This window comes from Aotus nancymaae, unplaced genomic scaffold, assembly GCF_030222135.1.
Source record: "Aotus nancymaae isolate 86718 unplaced genomic scaffold, 86718_ANA_hifiasm-v0.15.2.pri h1tg000030l, whole genome shotgun sequence".
Taxonomy (NCBI): Eukaryota; Metazoa; Chordata; class Mammalia; order Primates; family Aotidae; genus Aotus; species Aotus nancymaae.
Genome location: NW_026988443.1, coordinates 31,287,188 through 31,305,967, shown reverse-complemented (window position 1 = coordinate 31,305,967; position 18,780 = coordinate 31,287,188). Strand labels below are relative to the sequence as shown.

At 37.1% G+C, this 18,780-nt stretch overlaps 1 pseudogene; it reads left to right on the top strand.

Moving 5' to 3' along the window:
- Nucleotides 1-2,377: 2,377 nt before the first annotated feature.
- On the top strand, nt 2,378-3,018 carry LOC105706753 (mitotic spindle assembly checkpoint protein MAD2A-like; annotated as a pseudogene).
- The last annotated feature ends 15,762 nt before the right edge of the window (nt 3,019-18,780 follow it).

Sequence of the window (18,780 nt, the reverse complement as noted above, 5' to 3'; positions counted from 1 at the left end):
CCTTTTTAAATGTGAGCTGAGACTTCAATGTTGAAATGAAGCTGGTCATGTGCAAAGGTGCTAAGCTGAAAAGAAGCTGGGCTTATTTAAGGACAAGTGAGAAGGCCCATGTGTTTCAACCATAATGAATAATGCAGAGAGAACTGAAGAATAGAACTGAGTTCTGGGAAGCTGATCGGGGCTATCATGGAATGAGAGTCCATTTTATACTTTTAGGGATGGTTTGATCCAATGTATGCTTCTAAAACAACTTTGCAAATTGCTTCTCTGGAGGGGTTGGCCAGGGAGAAATTGAGTCCAGTTAATGGGTTCTGGTAACTGCAGTCAGGGTCAGACGTGTTGGTAGCTTGAAATAGGTTTAGAATAAAGATGGTAATAAGCGGTTGTATTTAGATTTTTTTTTAATTGTACTTTAGGTTCTGGAGTACAGAACCTGCAGGATTGTTGCATAGGTACATACATGGCAAGGTGGTTTGCTGCCTCCATCCCCCCATCACCTGTATCTGGCATTTCTTTCGATGTTATCCCTCTCTATCCTCCCCACCCTCCTCTGTCTCTTCCCTAGCCCCCCCAACAGACCTCAGTGTTTGGTGTTCCCCTAGATTTTGAGTTCCAGGGTTTTGTTTCTGAGCACCTGGGTATGTGATGGTTATATTAAATTACAAGAGGAAGACTGGAGAATGAACAATTGGGGCTGGGCCTTCTTGATATAAGGTGCCATAATTATATGATTTTGAACTTATAATGAGCTTTGGGCAAATAAAGGCAGAATTACTTATGCTCTGTCTCTCCCTGGTAATTCAGAAAAAATAAAGTGGAACAAATATTCAAGAGTTCAGTGTTTTTCAACACTCGAGTCCAATAGTATTGTGGAAGACTTTTGACAAATATGCAAATGTCAGATATCCTTTGTGGCTTGCTGCCAGATTTTTTTATGCCCTTCTGTGATTTCTTCTGTTTCTAAATTTGTAGGCAGACATGAATTTGGCAGTTGCTATAGAGAAGGGAAAATTATAAGATATGATGAACTTCTCAGTGACTAGATTTATCTTTGAAATGCATTTTCTTGCCTCGTAATTAATTACAACTTTGAACATTTAGGTAGCAGATAAATTGACAGAAGGCTTTCCCCTCTCTGGCTGCAAAGATCATAATATAGTGCAAGGTACTTCAAATCAGGCAACCCCAACCCGTGGTAAGTAGAGCTGCGCTTTTCATAGCAAGAAAGGAAAAGAACTTCAAAATAACTTGACAGTGTTGAGATTGGAACAGTTGTATGATTCTGATGAAGATAATAGGAAAGATTTCTGTTGGATAGAAAACATAAAAAAGTATCTGTAAAAAGTTAACAGAATTCAATGCTCAAGGTAGCTTGTAACTGAAAACCTTAAACAAAGGTTACTTGCGTGACGTTGTTTGCCATTAGGTCCTTATAACCAGAAAATTCAGGTATGGGTGAGAAAGGGGGAGAAGAGTTCTCTGAATTATTAAAATGTGTAAGTACACGCATCATTGTGTACCTCCCACTTTCCTATATGTAGGTTCACATGTAGGTTCCAGAAAGGAACACATGAAAGCGACTGTTGGGAGATTATTAACAAAGAGGAAAACAGATCCTGCCACTCAATTTCATTCCCTTTGAGAATTTATTCTGCAGAACAAAACAGAATCGAGGTTTGCAAGGACTGCAAGCAAAACCTTGCCAGCAAGGTGGACTCTGCACTGTGGATTCAAAAAATGTCAATTGCAGCATCAAATTAAGGCAGTGGGACTGGGCTGAGAATGATGACACTCCAGTGATGCTGGATGTTACCTGTTTCTGTATTGTCAGTCTAAGGAGGGCAAAACTGTCTCACACTGATTTCATTCCCATGTCTTGGCTTGCTGTTCAAGCAAGACATATTTCCATGGGTTTACTGACATTTTAAATTTATTTTTGAAATAGTTGGTGTCCTTTGTCCTATTTTCTATCATTTTTTTAAAATTTAAGACCCTTTATAATTTCAGCATATCATTCATATAAGCATAAGTTATAAATATCTTTCCTGGTTTTGCACATATGACATAATTTTATGGTCTTCTAAACTCATCGGTAATTTAGTCTGTATGAAGTCAAAACACACAAGTCTCTCCTTCATGGACATATTTAGGGACTTATCAGGAAGTCCACCACTAATCCAAGATTCTAAAAGTATTCACCTGATTTCTGTCTCGGCAAGTTTTTCTTTTTTTTTTTTTTGCAGCATAACTATTATTTTACCATTCCATGATTGACTGTAAAGTGAGAGATACAAATTCAAATTTAATAATTTTTTACGATTATTAACCTGGTAATTTTTGAAATAATTGATCAAGAACTGCAGTGGAACCTGTGAACATGCTCAGCCAGGTAACGGTGTGTGCCCTGGTCCATAGACCTGGCCATGCACTACAGCTTTCCTGGGAGTATGATGTCACCTTGTGCAGGAGTGCCAAAATCATGGTCAACTTCTTCTCATTTGGCATCAACATTTTCTATCAGCATGGCATATATCCATCTGGAACCTTTACTCCAGTGTGGAAATATGGGCTCACCATGCTTGTAGCTACTAATCTTGAGGTCATAAAATACCTAAGTAACATGGTGGAACAACTAAAGCATAGGCTATACAAGTATTCAGTTCAGAAACTGACTGGAATCATCTCAACAATTGAAACTGGTGAGGTCCTTGAAAGATGGCAGTTTGGCCCTAAGTGTGTTAAGAGTGCAAAAGATCATCTTGCATCCAGAGAATAGTCTCAGAAACCATCCAGGATGCCATCTGTTTAATCATCTGATAGATCACAGCTAGAGTCACATGTCTGCTACTGTTGGAAGTTTCTTGTTCTTTTGTTCTACTGATTTATACAAAGATTTGGTTGTACCTGAAAAATGGGAAAAGGAATGACCAATTCTGATGAAGTTTGTGTTTCTTCACTTACTATGTAGTCCACAAAGTAAACAGCATGGTGGCCTACAAAGTCCTTGTTAATGACTGAGGATGAGATGAAGAAAATAACATAATTGTAATTTTCAAATATGATTTTCCTGAAACCAACTCAACCATAGTTGTTTTATTTCACTGGTTAATTTTTAGATGGGAAAAACCACTATTACACTTTACTAACCGTGTCTAATTGTTCTCTTCTTTGGTAGTTGTTTGACCTACCTTAGAGATGACATAATGAATTTATTGCACATTGTTGGAAAAAAACCGTTTTTTTGTCAGCATTATAATGTTATTTCCTTTGGCGGTAACTGTAGATGAAAAAACTTTTGCTATAAAGCTAAATGCTTTTGTAAATCAGACATTTTTAATAAGTAGCTTGACTCAGTACAGGTAGAGTGATATGTAAATGTAAAATACAGCAAAAGAAGTCTGAATACTCACAATCTTTGTTTAGAATCTAAAAGTAACTAACAATACCTAAGCTGTAAAATGTTCTGGTAGGTCATTTTGTCATTTATTTCACTATAGAGTTTCCATATTGAATACAGTTTAAAATGTTAGATTTTAACTTCTGTAACTTGAATCTATGAAGTAGGGAATATTTCTATCATTTAATTTCTTGTGATACAGAACTCTTAAAATTTTTTTGTATGTTTTTGTGTTTTATAAAATTAAGCTTTAAGTAAAAATGAGAAAATAAAGTTTCCGTATGTTAAAAAAGGTTTTTAAATAAAACTGGTTAACCGTATGAGACTAGGGACTAGGTTTATGTCCTCAAACCTGACACAACGTACAGCCTATGGTAGACTCTAAACACTTCCTGAAAGAATGAAAAATAGCACATCTAGACACACGGCATTTATTCTAACCCAATATGGAAATTCTAATCTTTGTTTTACAATCTGAATTTAGTTGCTGATCTTCTAGACTTTCCACATCTTTAATGTGAGAATTTTCATTTCCTAAAATGCTTTTGTAGGAAAGTCCTGGGAACTACATGTTAACATATACAAGGCACTTAATACAGTGTCTGTTAGAATACATCTTGTATTCATTCTAATTGTACTTTTCAACACTTTGCTCTCTAAGCATTCTTCTAAGGTTCTGGGAATTTGAGAATGCTGTCATTATGTAACTGCATGTCAGTTTCAAAACTTGTGTTTCTAACATAAACTTTGATATGTGGGCCATTTTAAACTATCGGAATGTTTTCTACTCTCTAATCTATCATTATAGACCAAGTGTAGAATTAGGATGAATGAAATGCAGACTACAAAGTTTCAGGTGGTTTGCAATTGAATATATTGTTTTACCCCTTACTATACACCACTAATGCAGTTGTGAGGAATCCTGTGTCACACCACACTGCAATAGATGCATATGTATCCATATTTTCTCCAATATATGAACAGTTAGCAATGTTTAAATATGGCTTTTGAATTGCCTTTTTTCAATAAGGCAGTTATATATTCACATGTTCACATAATCTAAACTAAGATGGTCACATGACATTCTGTTGCCCAGGGAACATGCTGAGTGAATTGCTAAATGATATGAAGTATAACAAAAATCAAAAGAAACTAATTGTGTGCCTACTGGGTAGTTGTAATACAGCCACTGTTTGAGAGCATGTGCCAAAGAAATAAATTACACACTAAAGTGATTTCTCTTCTTCCTCTCCATAGACAGATGGACCCGTTGATACTACCCTATGAAAAGCATATTGTGATTAGAAACAAACAATATTCTTGCATCCTTTTTCTAAAAGGCTCAGCATGGTTCTTTTTACAGAAAATAAAAATATCTAACAAATTAATGAAATACAGAGAAAAGAATATCATCATAAGTAAAAAAAAAAAATACTGACAAATTCTGTCACTCTTCCTGCTGTAGATGTCAACTGTTAAAACTTTCAAAAGGAAACTTGACAAGATTAAATGCTAACAGAAATAACTTAGACAAACCAATCTGGGCCTCTGCACATTTTACAAAAACATCCACTCCCAAGCAAAACGTTAAGCCAATCTAGTTTTCATTGTCTGCTGCATTTCCTTCCTTTTCCACAATGTGTGCTTTTCTTACAAATGCTTAGAACTCACTTCTGTAGGTAAACAAAGGTAATTTGTTCTACTTTGATTTAAATTAAATTAACTTTTCCACTAAAACCTGCATGTATCTGCATTTTTTTAGATTAATAAATTAAGATCTTATCTTAATAAAAGCTACCATCCCAAATGCTGGAATGCTGACATTGATTTCCTTAGAATACAAGTAACTTGAAATAGTGGCATCTTTAAAAGCATACTCAACTTTATTTGAAATATGTTAAAATATTTACTCATTATTAATAAGTCTAATTGTATTTTTCTGTTACCTCTTAAAATGTCAGTATCATATGTTGAACTAGAACATGATATTTGTCATTTTCAAGTACACATGATATTAATGTTTTAAGGGTCATCAGAAAAACAGTCACAATTTCTTTTTTTCACATTCAAATTCCTATTTAATTGGAATTATTTAGTCTCAAGTATGAAATTTTTTCAACTGGATTATCTGCAGGCAATTATTGCACAAAACTGGAAGAACACTTAAAGAACCTACAGGTTAATAGGATTCACAGTGTGAGATCCTATGACAGTCTGTAGTATCTTCGTATTGGCTTAAGACTAATGTTTATATATAAACTTTCAAAAGGTGAATTTTACCTTTCATTTTTATATCTTTATCTCCTATCACATTTGACACAATGTCATGTACCTAACAGGACAACCATTTGTTGAGTGAATGAATGAGTGAATGAAGAAAATACAATAAGCCCCAGCCGCTTTCACAATCTTTCGTCTAAGCTAACCAATATAACCCATTTTCTTCTTCTGTACTGTATCACTTGATAACTAGATATTTGCCAGTATAGGAAATCAAGTTCAAGTGCCAGTAAGTAATTTCCTATCCTTTTATTCAGAAAAGCAATATAGAAACTATGTTTTCTAAGTAATTGCTATACTGTAATTTTAGCTAAAATCAATATAACATGTTTTTCATGTTCATTCTATTTTTTGTCTTGAGCCTAACCATACAAACCTAAAACCAAACTTTAAAAAAGCAGAACTTGTTTCAACAACAATATGATGGAAACAGATGCAGTTAAGTGAACTTTCCCATGTAGAGAAAATCAGATGGACAGAAGAATTATTAATAATTGAGATTAAAACATAGTTGTCTAGATGAATATACATAGTGGGCAGACATTGCCATAAATGTTACTTTTGAGGAAAAGATTTTTAGCAAATATGTTAAACTACATTTAAACTGAACTCTTATTTCCTTTATAGTTTTCTTTACCATGAACCATGTAAGAATTCTGATCAAGGTGCTTGGTGATACGTTGCCGATTCCCCTAGTCCCAGCACAAGGTTGTTAAGACTTCCTAGTGCCCAAATAAAGACATGAGAGTATCTAAGTAACATGGGAGTACAGCTGCCTCTGGAAGAGCTGCCTTTGTTGACATCTCTAGTCTCAGCTGCCTTCCCTACTGCTCTTTCTTCATGCTGTGATGAGCACTGTGTGTTTTAACATCTGTAGGTTTTGGTAAAGTGGTAGGTAGCTTCCAGGCTAGGGAGCCCTCTCCTGCAGGTCACTGAATTCTTGAGAGCCCTTGTAAGTAGCATCATCCCTGTTGCAACTCGAGCTGTTTAAGACCTAACATGTGACTGTTCACTCTCTAGATAAGATCCTTTTCTCATTGCTGGCATATCCCCCGCAATGCCAATTGAATACATTGAAAAATAAGTTGTAAACTTCTAACTGGCAACGAAAACCAAACATCGTATGTTGTCATTCAAAAGCAGGAGCTAAGCTGTGAGGATGTAAAGGCTTAAGAATGACACAATGCATTTTAGAGACTTGAGCAAAGTGTGGGAAGGAGATGAGAGATGAAATGCTACAAATTGGGTTCAGTGTATACTGCTCAGGTGATGGGTGCCCCAAAACCTTGCAAATCATGACTGAAGAACTTACTCATGTAACCAAATACCACCTGTTCCCCAAACGTCTATGAAAATTTAAAAAATAAAGAACAAAGTCAGAAAACTCATGTTCTCATTTCAAAACTTAGTAATTAAAACAATGTGATACTGGCATAAAGATGGCTACATAGACGAATGGAAAAGAATTTATAGTCCAGAAATATACTCATAAATCTATGGCCATTGATTTTTTACAAGGCTGCCAAAAAAAGAAAAAAAAAAACAAAAAAAAAACAACAACAACAACTTAATGGGGGAAGCACAGTCTTGTCAACATATGTTTTTCATAGAAGTAAATGATTTACGAACTTGGCTGTCTCCATGCCCCAGCAGCAGGCCTGGCCCAAGCCTTGATACTCCACATTTATAGGGACCATTTGTGGTGTTAACCCTGGTGCCTACAAGGACTCCTACACTGGCCTCTGTGGAGGGCTCTCTCATTCTTCTCATGGGTAAAGATACTGCAGGCAGAGTCACCCAGCACCAAGTCCATGGGGACGGTCAAAGAGGATCTGTACCTGGAATTGCCAGAGAGAAACCGTACAGTGCAATTTTGTTTCAAGAAATAAAAGGCACCAAATTCAGCCACAAGAAGGACCTATTGCCACTACAGAAGCAACCACACTTCTGAAGATGACTGGATTGAAATCCATCCTGGGAAAACCTAGGAGCCACGTGTTGAAGATCGCAGGGCTACATAATAGACACATCTTGGGTCACCGAGTCAATACTGAAGAGGGGCAGCACCATCCAGAAGCACTTGGCTTGAACAGGTTCAAACTAACTCTGGGGAAAATCTGTGAAATTTTGAGATATTGCCAGTTCAGACTGATTTCCCTCACATTCTTGCAGTTTAAATCTAGGTCAGTGATGGATATTTTTGCCAAGGTCCTCCAAGGCCACTGCCCTGGCCACCTGGACTGACAAACACAAATGAGCAACAGAAACTATACAGAAGGATATTTTTTGGGAACTTTGTAGTCACATTCCTGCTTCCAAGTTGTGGAAGGAAACCTTAAGTCAGAAGAAAAAGGTGCCTCATCCAGGGAACTAGGCATAGAGAGGTTTTTACTGCAGTGCACACCCACGAATCTGCCCTTACATGGTCATATGTGGACAACGGGTGACAGCATGGCACTGTCTTGATTCACCACAGTTCTTTAAGATCAGGTAGGACCTAGAGTGGTTAGAGGTCCTGGTTGGTTTTTTCCTGGCTACCACCAGCTGTTGCCGTTTTCCTAGTACACTGTACAAATGTTATGCCTTTCTATTCATTCACTGACCAGAGCAAAGTGCGAGAGCACAGTGTCACTGAACTTGACCCTCCCAGCTGATGGCTCTCACCGAGCACAGCCCTTAGCTGAAAAGTACTGCCATGTCCAAAGCAGCATCCCCTTGTGTGAACAGCACGCATTCAGCAACTCGTCTATGATTTGACAGAAAGATTCATTCCCAGACTCGAGGCCAGGCACAGTGGTTTACGCCTGTAATCCCAGCACTTTGGGAAGCCGAGGCAGGTTGATCACGAGGTCAAGAGATCGAGACCATCCTGGTCAACATGGTGAAATCCCATCTCTACTAAAAATACAAAAGTTAACTACGAGTGGTGGCATGCACCTGTAGTCCTAGCTACTCTGCAGGCTGAGGCAGGAGAACTGTTTGCACCTGGGAGGCGGAGGTTGCAGTGAGCCAAGATGGCGCCACTGGACTCCAGCCTGGTGACAGAATAAGACTGTTTCAGGAAAAAAAAAAAAAAAAAAAAAAATCATTCTCAGACTGAAGATGGGAAAACTCAGAACCCTCCCATCCCCACTGAAGATCTCCCAATAGGATCAGCAGAGGTTTTTATTGCAAATACATCACAGCTCAATGTCTCCCCTTCCTGGTCTTCCTTCCTTCCCAATGCTCTAAGAACAGATACCAAGAACTCATCTCAAATTTGTCCAAGCAAAGCTCTGTTTCAGAGCCTGCATCCCAGAGAATCTGACTTAAGCAGACAGGAAGTGTGAATGGACTGGAGCAGGGGATTTAAATGTAGGAGCTGGATGTAGCATCCAGGCTGTCTGATTTTGTGTGTTATCTTAAAGCATAGTTGTTAAGAACACAGACCCTACAGGCATGGCCTGGCTCTGTCAATTACTAGCTGTGTGATTTTGTTCCAAGTAATCTAACCTCAGTCTGCCTCAGTTTCCGTGACTACAAAATAGAAATATTAGTAGCACCCAGCTAATTTAATTATGAGAAGGATACATGATATAACATCCAAAAATAATGTAAAAATGTCCTGATCCATAGTGAGAAGCGTAATTGCTTAATTAAATGAATTAATAAAATAGAGTAGAAGAAATCTGATTTTCCATTCCTGCATTGTCCCCTGTTTCTCATCTCTCTTTGCCTCAGGGAGAATTCATTTTCTATTTCTATTTATACTTTTATATCATTAGCCCTTAATATTCAGTTAGTATCTTTATATTATGCTTTCCTTTGATTACCATAAAAAGGCAGAACATAGGGGGGAAAAACCTTGCTATTGAAATATTCCTCCCAAAGAAAATAATAAAAAGAATTTATTCATTAAGTTCAGAATACCACTCTTTATAAATTATTTCTTCATAATTGTCTTTTTTCTTAGACATATAAAAATGCTCCAATGCTATAGGAAGAGAATTAACATGCATTTCTTCTTCACCATTGAAAAATAACCCAACAATATGTCATGAATCTAAAAACAGTATGTCTTTCACTTGCATTAGTTCTCAATCTGGGGCAATTTTGCCACCCGACTCCAAGGGGACATTTGGCAATAGCTGGAGACTTCTAGGCTGTCAGACTAGGCGGGGATGGTGCAACTGGCATCTAGTGGTAGAGGCCAGGGATTTTGTTGAAAACCCTATAATGCATAGGACAGTCCCTTCACAATAGAGAGCTATCCTGCCCCAAACCTCAAGAGCGCCAAGATTGAGAAATTGACTACATAGAGTATCTGCATAATTTGTTTACTCCCTATGAATTCTGAAGACATTTATTCAGTTTTGATCACTATCTTTTAAAAATAAAAAGATATGCTTAAAACATATTGAACATAATCATGTTCAGGATAATTCTGATTATCAAAATGCTAATGGCTCCAGTCTGATGTCAATATTGCCCTCCTGTCTAGTTGAACAGGTTTTCTCCTTTCCTTAAGTACAAGGTCATCCCTTAAATTGTAGATTCTTGTCTGCTGTGTGCTGTGCCAGCAGAGATCTGAATTGATTTGAATACATGGACACACAAGTTGGAAAGGATCTCTATCCATTCCAAGTGAACCTCGCTTGACTTGATAGTGTCATATGTAGTCTGAAATGTCAAGAAGATCTGAAATGTCAAGAAGATAAATTCTTTGAAAAGACAAGCATCAAACGCCTTCTTATTCCCTCTTTTGCAACACCAATCATGTATTGTCACATTTGAGCTGTTATGATGTTGTGATACAGATCGATAGAAAGGACCTTGGGAATGTTCTAACGCAGTCAGAGGTCATACATAAAACCTTCATGGATGCTCTGGACTCATCCTTGAGACAGGGCATTGTATGGTGTTGCTGGACATTATTAGCTTCATAAAATTATCCTAAGACTCAATCATTATGTTGGACTCAGTGTTAAGATAGGGCAACCCATCCCAGAACATAGTATCACCTATCCTACCCAAGATTACCTAGATATCACACCCTGCATACGTTAGCTATTTATCCTGATGTTCTTCCTCCCCTTGCACCCACAACAGGCTCCAGTGTGTGTTGTTCCCCTCCCTATGTCCATGTGTTCTCATTGTTCAGTTCCATTCCTGTTTCGTCTTAATTTTTTTTTTAAATCTAAAAGAAGCCAGTCATGGACTTTAAACAAGAACATGATATCCCTGAGCATTATCTGTTTCATAAAATTATTCTAAGACTCAAAGATTCTTTTGTACTCAGTATTGAGACAGGGCAACCTATAATGTTCCTGGGCATTAATAGTTTCAGTAAGGTTACCCTAAGAATCAACAATTCTTTTGGTTTCTGTCTTCCCTATTATAAGCTGGGTGTCTAAAAGATAGAGACAGTATATGGTGGTAGAGGGACAGGATATCCTGGTGCCAGGAACAGCAGGCACCGGAATTTCATCTATGACAGAAGAATTTGGGGAAACTGAATAGTCCTTAGAATCAAGTTAGATCATAGCATTTTGTAGGTGAAGAAAATTAGATCCGTCTATCCTTTGAGGTTAAAATTTAATAGTTCAATTCTTATTTTTAATTTTGTGTCTGGGGATACATGTGCAGAACATGCAGGTTTGTTTCCTAGGTAAACCTGTGTCATGGTGGTTTGCTGCACCAATCAACCGAACACCTAGGTATTACAGTCCACGTGCATTTAGCTATTTATCCCGATTCTCTTCTTCCCCTGGAGCCCCCACAACAGGCTCCAGTGTGTTGTTCCCCTGCCTGTGTCCATGTGTTCTTCATGCTCAGTTCAATACTTGTTTTATCTTTTTTTAAAAAAAATCTAAGAGAAGCCAGTCAAGGATTTTAAAAGGTGAGCAGCAGTGTAAGATGGGTAACTTGACTCTTTTTATTTTTCAAGAATATAGTAATAACCATATGAAGAAAAATTGGAGGAAAACAGGACTGGGGGTGGGGAGATCTGTTATATATTCATTAGAGTAATCCAAGTGAGGGAAGCTCAAAATCAAGTAGTTGCAGTAGAAGTAGAGAAGAAGAAATAGATTGGGAAGTTATTATAGAATTAGAATGTATAGGTCTTGGCCATCAATCAAATGTAGAAGGTGGAGAAAAAGAGCAGGTATGCAATGCAAGGAGGAGATGAGGCTGAGACTGGCTAAAGAGGCAAGATCTTTAAACAATACGAATTGGAATCGGCCTAAGAACTGAAGGGAAATTGACAAGTTGAATGGAGATGTTGATGTAGAGGTGACTCTGGAATCCCTCAGCAAAGATAATTCTTATTGAAAATTTAATTCAATAAGCAGCTTTGCTGCTTAGAATAAATGTCTGGGATAGGAACTTTGAAAATCATCAAATACATTTATAAATAAAGTCAAAATATATTAATTGACTCGTCAAGGTCTCAAACTAATATAGACTGAGACTCAGGTCTCTTGATTTGGCTGTAACTGTGCATAAAATAGCTCGTGTTACATTTACAGAATTATTAATATAAATCTATGCATTAAACTGGATTTCCCCTTTATATTCTGGATATATTTGAAATTGCCACATATCTTCAGTTTTAAATGTTTAAACTTAAGTAACTTATATTCAATAAATGTGTCACATTTTATCTTCTCATATCATAGATGTTTTACTATAATTATTTCTGTTTGTATTTTATTAATGTAATTCATTTTCATAGAGTAATGCCTACATTAATAAAAAGAAAACACACTACTTGAAAGACTTGATTTTGTCTTGTGTTCCTGAGACAATCTTGGAAATGTGAGTGAGAAGTGGGGTTTGGCAGAATCTGGAAACTTGGTCTTCAATCTGACTGTAAACCACTTGGAAAGAAGAACATCAACTAGTGTAAAACTTAATGCATCTGCATGAATGGAAATCAATCATACTGATATTTGAGGAACTTGTCCCTTTGCTGTCATTTCAAAAGTCAATACCACGTAATGTTCTAGAATAAGGTCTCTACAAAGTTCAACAGAAAAAAAATTAAGTTTCACTAAATGCAAAAAGATTATACATTTGCAAAAGCCTTTAATTATGTAAGTTTTCACTATGACTTGCATATTATAGATTTGTAAAATCTGAAGTTTTAATTTAATTACAAATCTATAATATTCAAGTCATCACTGTGCTTTTCAGTCCCAAGAAATCTATTCTTCCACTGATGTGTGAAAGATTTAAACGACCAGAAACTCCTAACACTAATAGCTTTGTTCTTTTTCCCTCATGCATCTGTACCAGATATTATTGCCCAGAAGACTGAGCAGTGTTTCTGTGCACATTTAAGAATTAAACACTAAAATTCTACTAAATCATAATGCCAACATAAAATGTCTGCTGTAATCACGTCCATCAGATAATTATTCTTTATATTCCATGGAAACTAAGGAGAGAAATCAACTAAAATTGGTATGCAGGAATGTTTACTCTGACAAATTTTTAATAAGAATTCATTTACAAGTTTTTTAAAAAGTTAACTGCTTAAATTGTGTAACAACTGCAGGCTCACTACATTGTTTCTAGGTACTACAGCTTTATCAGTTTTAACCTGAGGTTGTAAATATAAAATATAAACATGTAAGTGTGTTTGTAAGTATGTCTGCTCAGTTGATAAAAAATAAAAAAGCAGCGAACAAAAAAAATCACTTGACCATGTCTGTATAAAGCAGCAATGTCAACTGAACATCAGGCTAAATTCAAGTAACCAGAAGACAGACTGTCACACAGGATATGTGTTATTTGTGTCTAGAGAGGAGTATATTCTCTTCAAATCTCTTTGGGATAACAACTTCAGTCATCCCTAGAAAATAGAGATTTCACAACACCAAAACTCCTGCTGCCAGATTGTGTGATGTGGAGGCAGCCAGAGGTACTAGAGAAGAGCATGCCTACTGCATGGTGCACTCCTGCCATCCCTCCATGACAACATAATGGATCACTGTCTCTCACGTCAGCCAGGATTGCTTAACAACAAACCCTCTTTCTGAGGAGGACATGATTGTGCTCTGCATAGAACAAACTGAAGTCTACTGTCCAGAATTACATCCACAGAATATCCCTGGTTCCTCCAACATAGAAGGGCCTCATTACTTTGTTTCTTTTCTAGAGCCCAATCTTTTAATCCAATGTCTGTTACCTTTCACCAAAAGATAACTGAGAATGATAGCAGGGAGGCAGAGGGGGAAAAAAATCTGTAATAAAGTCAAAATCCTTGATGAAGAGCCAGTATCGTGCAAGGCATACAACATATTTTAAATCTATAACCACATTTAACCTTCATAAAAACACAGTGAGATGGGTATCATCTCTATTTTCCACATGATGAAAACTAAAGCTATGAAAATTAAGTAGCATATCCTGTTTATAGCCACCTCAGGGCCAATGCCAATTCAAACTTGAGATCATCTGGCACCAGAGCCCATGTCCTTTAAGTTTCATTATTTTGCAGACACTTCAACTGATTTAATTTTGAAATAATATTATGTATTTTGACTTGAGTATGTTACTCAAAACAGATAGTGGCTTGTACGTGGATAAAGTTCCTGCTTGTTTTAGTATTTTTTTATGCACATTAAAATTTGGGAAAATCAGCCCTTGCTACTTTGTCTCCATATTTGTTGTCTAAAGATGACTTGAATAAATTTAACTCTCTGCTTTCTCCAAGTGTGAAGCCATCAGCACTGCTAAAAAGGGATAAGCATGGCAGATAGCCCATTCTATCAACAACAAGCCACTTAAGTTAAACCACTCATTTCCATCTAAGGCCACCCTCATCCATGTAGGATATTCAGCTTTCTCTCTCAGCCAGGGATTCAGACTCCAACCTGCAAGTCACTTGCACTGATTTTGCCTTGTTTGCCAGTTTACACGTACCTCTGGCCCTGGACTTCCAGTAATGACAACAACACTATGCTTTGGTGCTATCCATTTTAGGTGGGAACACTTTTGTCTCTAAGACTCATTGTAAGGAGTGTGTAGCCCAGTCACTTGGCAAGGGTGCCATGATAACCACTGGATCTCAGCCTTTTCTTTCTCCAGTTATTCCCTGTAAGCAATGAAAAAAATATATATGCATTATCTCCTGTTCTTTCCTAAAATTCCAGGTGAAATATGAAATACTTTTTGATTTTTCCAACTTAGATTTACGGACCCTGCTCAAGCTTCAGGTATAATTTTAATTTGGTCTAATCTTTATTTTCTAGGTTACATTAAGCATTATATGTCTGAGATGATTTTTTAACTAATCTGTTAGGGGAAAAACACAGTAAAAAAAAAAAAAAGTTGTCTCATTTAGACACCACAATCTGCCTAGAAACATTTTACTAAAAGTAGTAACTTGGAATTAATATCACTAACAGGCCTGGTAAATAAAAATAGATATGCAGGAATAATATGAAGAGGATACTAAAATAGCATTGATTTCATTTCAGAGATCTACAATATAGGCCACAGTATTTTCCTAAGTAAATACTGACACTATAGCAAAAAAAAAAAAATGGAGGTTGTGTATCAAAATGTTTGGTATGCTCTGGCTCTCTGTCCCTACACAAATCTCATCTTGAATTGTAGCTCCCATAATGCCCCCATGTTGTGGGAGACATGTGAATCATGGGAGCAGTTTCCCCCCATACTGTTCTCGTGGTAGTAAATCTCATGAGATCTGATGGTTTCGTAAGGGGAAACTCCTTTTTCTTGGCTCTCATTCTCTCCTGTCTACTACCATGTGAGACGTGCCTTTTGCCTTTCACAGTAATTGTGAGACCTTCCCCATAATGTGGAACTGTGAATCCATTAAACCTTTTTCTTTATAAATTACCCAATCTCTGGTATGTCGTTATCAGCATTGTGAAAATGGACAAATACAATGTTGTAGGCCAGTTGTTTAAGCCTGATATTAGGAGGTTAATGTCCCTATCCTTTGAAAACTTCTAAATACATAGGTACAAAGGTGTGTGTGTGTGTGTGTATATATATATATATGTGTGTGTGTGTGTGTGTGTGTGTGTGTGTAAATCTTATGATGAACCAAATGTGTATTTTTAGAGTCAAAGTGAGAGAAGAGGAAGACTTGACCACAGAATTAGAGATCAAGCTATGATTACAAGCTTGAAAATGGAAGAAGGGGACCCTTCTCCTTCCAGGCAGCCTTTAAAAGTAGGAAAAAAACCCCATGGAATTATACATATATATAAGATGCATACACACATACACACAAATATGTATATATTTATATACATATAAAATGAATATACTCCAATCTATAGATTAAATGTCATTAAAAAATTTTAGGATGAAAATATATTGCTGAAAGTATGAAATCTGTGGGCATTTGCTTTTAGAGTGAAGGAAAATTTATCTTAATTGGTGTGGTGGTGAACCACAAGCATTTATTTATCAAAACTCATCAGGTTATCTATTTTGTAACAATCTGTGCATTTTATGAATGAAAATTTTACACTAGAATATTGATAAAACATACTGAATAATGTGTACTTAGACTTAAGTCTAAAGAAATTTTCATGGTGACAAAGGGGCAACTGAAATGCTCTATTAGTCATCTAACACCTTTTTCCTTATGTTGACCCATTATTTGAATGAAAATCTCCATCTTTAATCCCATTTCCTCTCCACACATTGTGCTCTTGAAACCTCTCTACTATCCATATGCATAATTTCCTGTGATGTGGTTGGCAGCATAACGACCTCTAAATATGTTTGATATGTTCATCTGCCTCTTTGTGATATTCTCTTTTGAATCCCCAGAACCTGTGAATGCCACCTCACATGGCAAAAGGGACTTTGAAAATATAATTGAGAAACTTACAGTGGGGACATTATTTTGAACTATCCAGTGGACACAATGTAATCACCGGGGTCCCTAAAAGGGAAAGAGGGCAGAAGAGTCAAAGTGAAGGGTGTGACAATGAAATCGGAAGTTAGTGATGCATCTACTAGTTTTAAAATTGGGGAAGGGGCCATAAGCCAAGCAATGCAGGTAGCCTCTAGAAACAGGAAAAGCAGTCTCCCCTAGAGAGCTCTTCTTTCTGAAGGCTGGGAACACAAAACTCTGCCAACACATAGATTTTAGCCCAGCAAAACCACCTCAAACCTCTGCTGTCTAGAATCTGAAGATGATTAATTTGTATTAAGTGACTATGTGTATCAAGGTTCTTCAGAGGGACAGAACTAATAGGATATAAGTATATATGAAAGGGAGCATATTAGAGAGAATTGGCTCACATGATCACAGGGTGAAGTCCCATAATAGGCCATCTGCGAGCTAGAGAAGGAAGCCAGTAGTGATTCAAAGTCTAAAAGCCTCTAAAGCACAGAAGCTGACAGTGCAGTCTTCACTCTGTGGCCAAAGGCCCAACAGCTCCTGAAAAACCACTGGTGTAAGTCCAAGTGTCCAAAGGCTGAAAGCCCTGCAGTCTGATGTCTAAGAGCAGGAGGAACCAAAGGAAACATCCAGGGTTGGAGAAAGATGAAAGCCAGAAGACTCGGCAAGCCAGCTGATCCTACCTTCTTCTGCCTGCTTTGTTCTAGCTACTCTGGCAGCTGATTGGAAGATGCCCACCTACATTGATGGTGGGTCTTCCTCTCCCAGTCCAGTGACTCAAATGTCAATCTCTTCTGGCAACACCCTCACAGACACACCCAGAGATAATATTTTACCAACTATCTTGGCATTCCTTCATTCAAGTTGACATGTGTTATTAACCATCACACTAAGTTTGGGTAAATTTTTTTTCAGCAATAATACAAAACATATTGCCCCAAGCTTAAGAAAATCCATTCTGCCCTGACAATTACGACACTGAACTTTCCTAGATTTTATCTTTACCTTTTGTTTCCCTCTGTCTTTGTAAAATGTTCTTTTGAAAGAGATTTTAAAAACCTAGGACTCTAATATTGGATAATTTGCCATCATTTCAAAAAGCATTTCAAATTTTTAAATGTCTATTTAAAACTTAGTACCCCCTTTAATCTTCATCAGTGCTATGCTTTGGCTGTGTCCCCACATAAACCTCATCTTGAATAGTAATTCCTACTTGTCAAGGAAGGGACCTGTACTAAGGATTATTACATGAATACCCCTAATCTCCATGTGCGGAGGAAGGGAGGTGATGGGGTCATGGGGGAGGTTTCCCCCATGCTGTTCTCATGACAGTGAGTGAGTCTTCACAAGATCTGATGGTTTTTTAAGGAGCTCTTCCTTCTTGGCTCGGTTTTCTCTGTCGCCTGCCTTATAAGATATGCCTAATTCCCTTCCATCATAATTTTAAGTTTCCTGAAGGCTTCCCAGCCATATAGATCCGTGAGTCAATTAAATCTTTTTCCTTTATAAATTACCCAGTCTCAGGTAATTTTGATAGCAGTGTGAAAACAAACTAACACACTCATCTTCTTACCATGGTTAGGACAAGCAGTGAAGCACATGGCCCTCTCTCTCCTGACATCGGCTTCCTGTGAGAATGGCCATGTGGTGTCACTGGTGATGGGGACAAGAGCACTATGTACAAAAGGATATTTGTCAATATCAAGTAAGATAAAAAGAGAGGCTTATAATTTAAAAACTCTTAGCATTATTATTTTCCTTGTGCACATATTTTGGTCCTTCTGTAAAATATATTTCTAGATGTAGCCTGTTCTAAATATGCAAATAATATGGATATCTGGAAATTGCCTAGTGATTTGCATTACTCAGATCCCAGGCATTATTTTACAAAATGTTTCTATGATTATGCCATAATTTTATTGCCAGATTATGTGAGTAAAATATATTTGTATCTTCCCAAAGGATTTCAGAGATAGATTCTGTGTACTAAAGAATTTTTCTTTCCTTTCTTCAGTAATGTTTTAAAATAAATCATTCAAATGAGTTCTGCTGCATAATGTGTTTTTTATTTAGCTTTTTACTTTCCCCCCCATAAGCCATGCTTGGATAGATACTTTTAGAACATTTTAGCAGTTGAAAAATATTCAGAGCAAAACTGGAAAGCAGCATTTGCCAGCCTCCTCCATTAATTTGCCAACTTAATGCTGGGGTGTCTGAGGAGTACTGT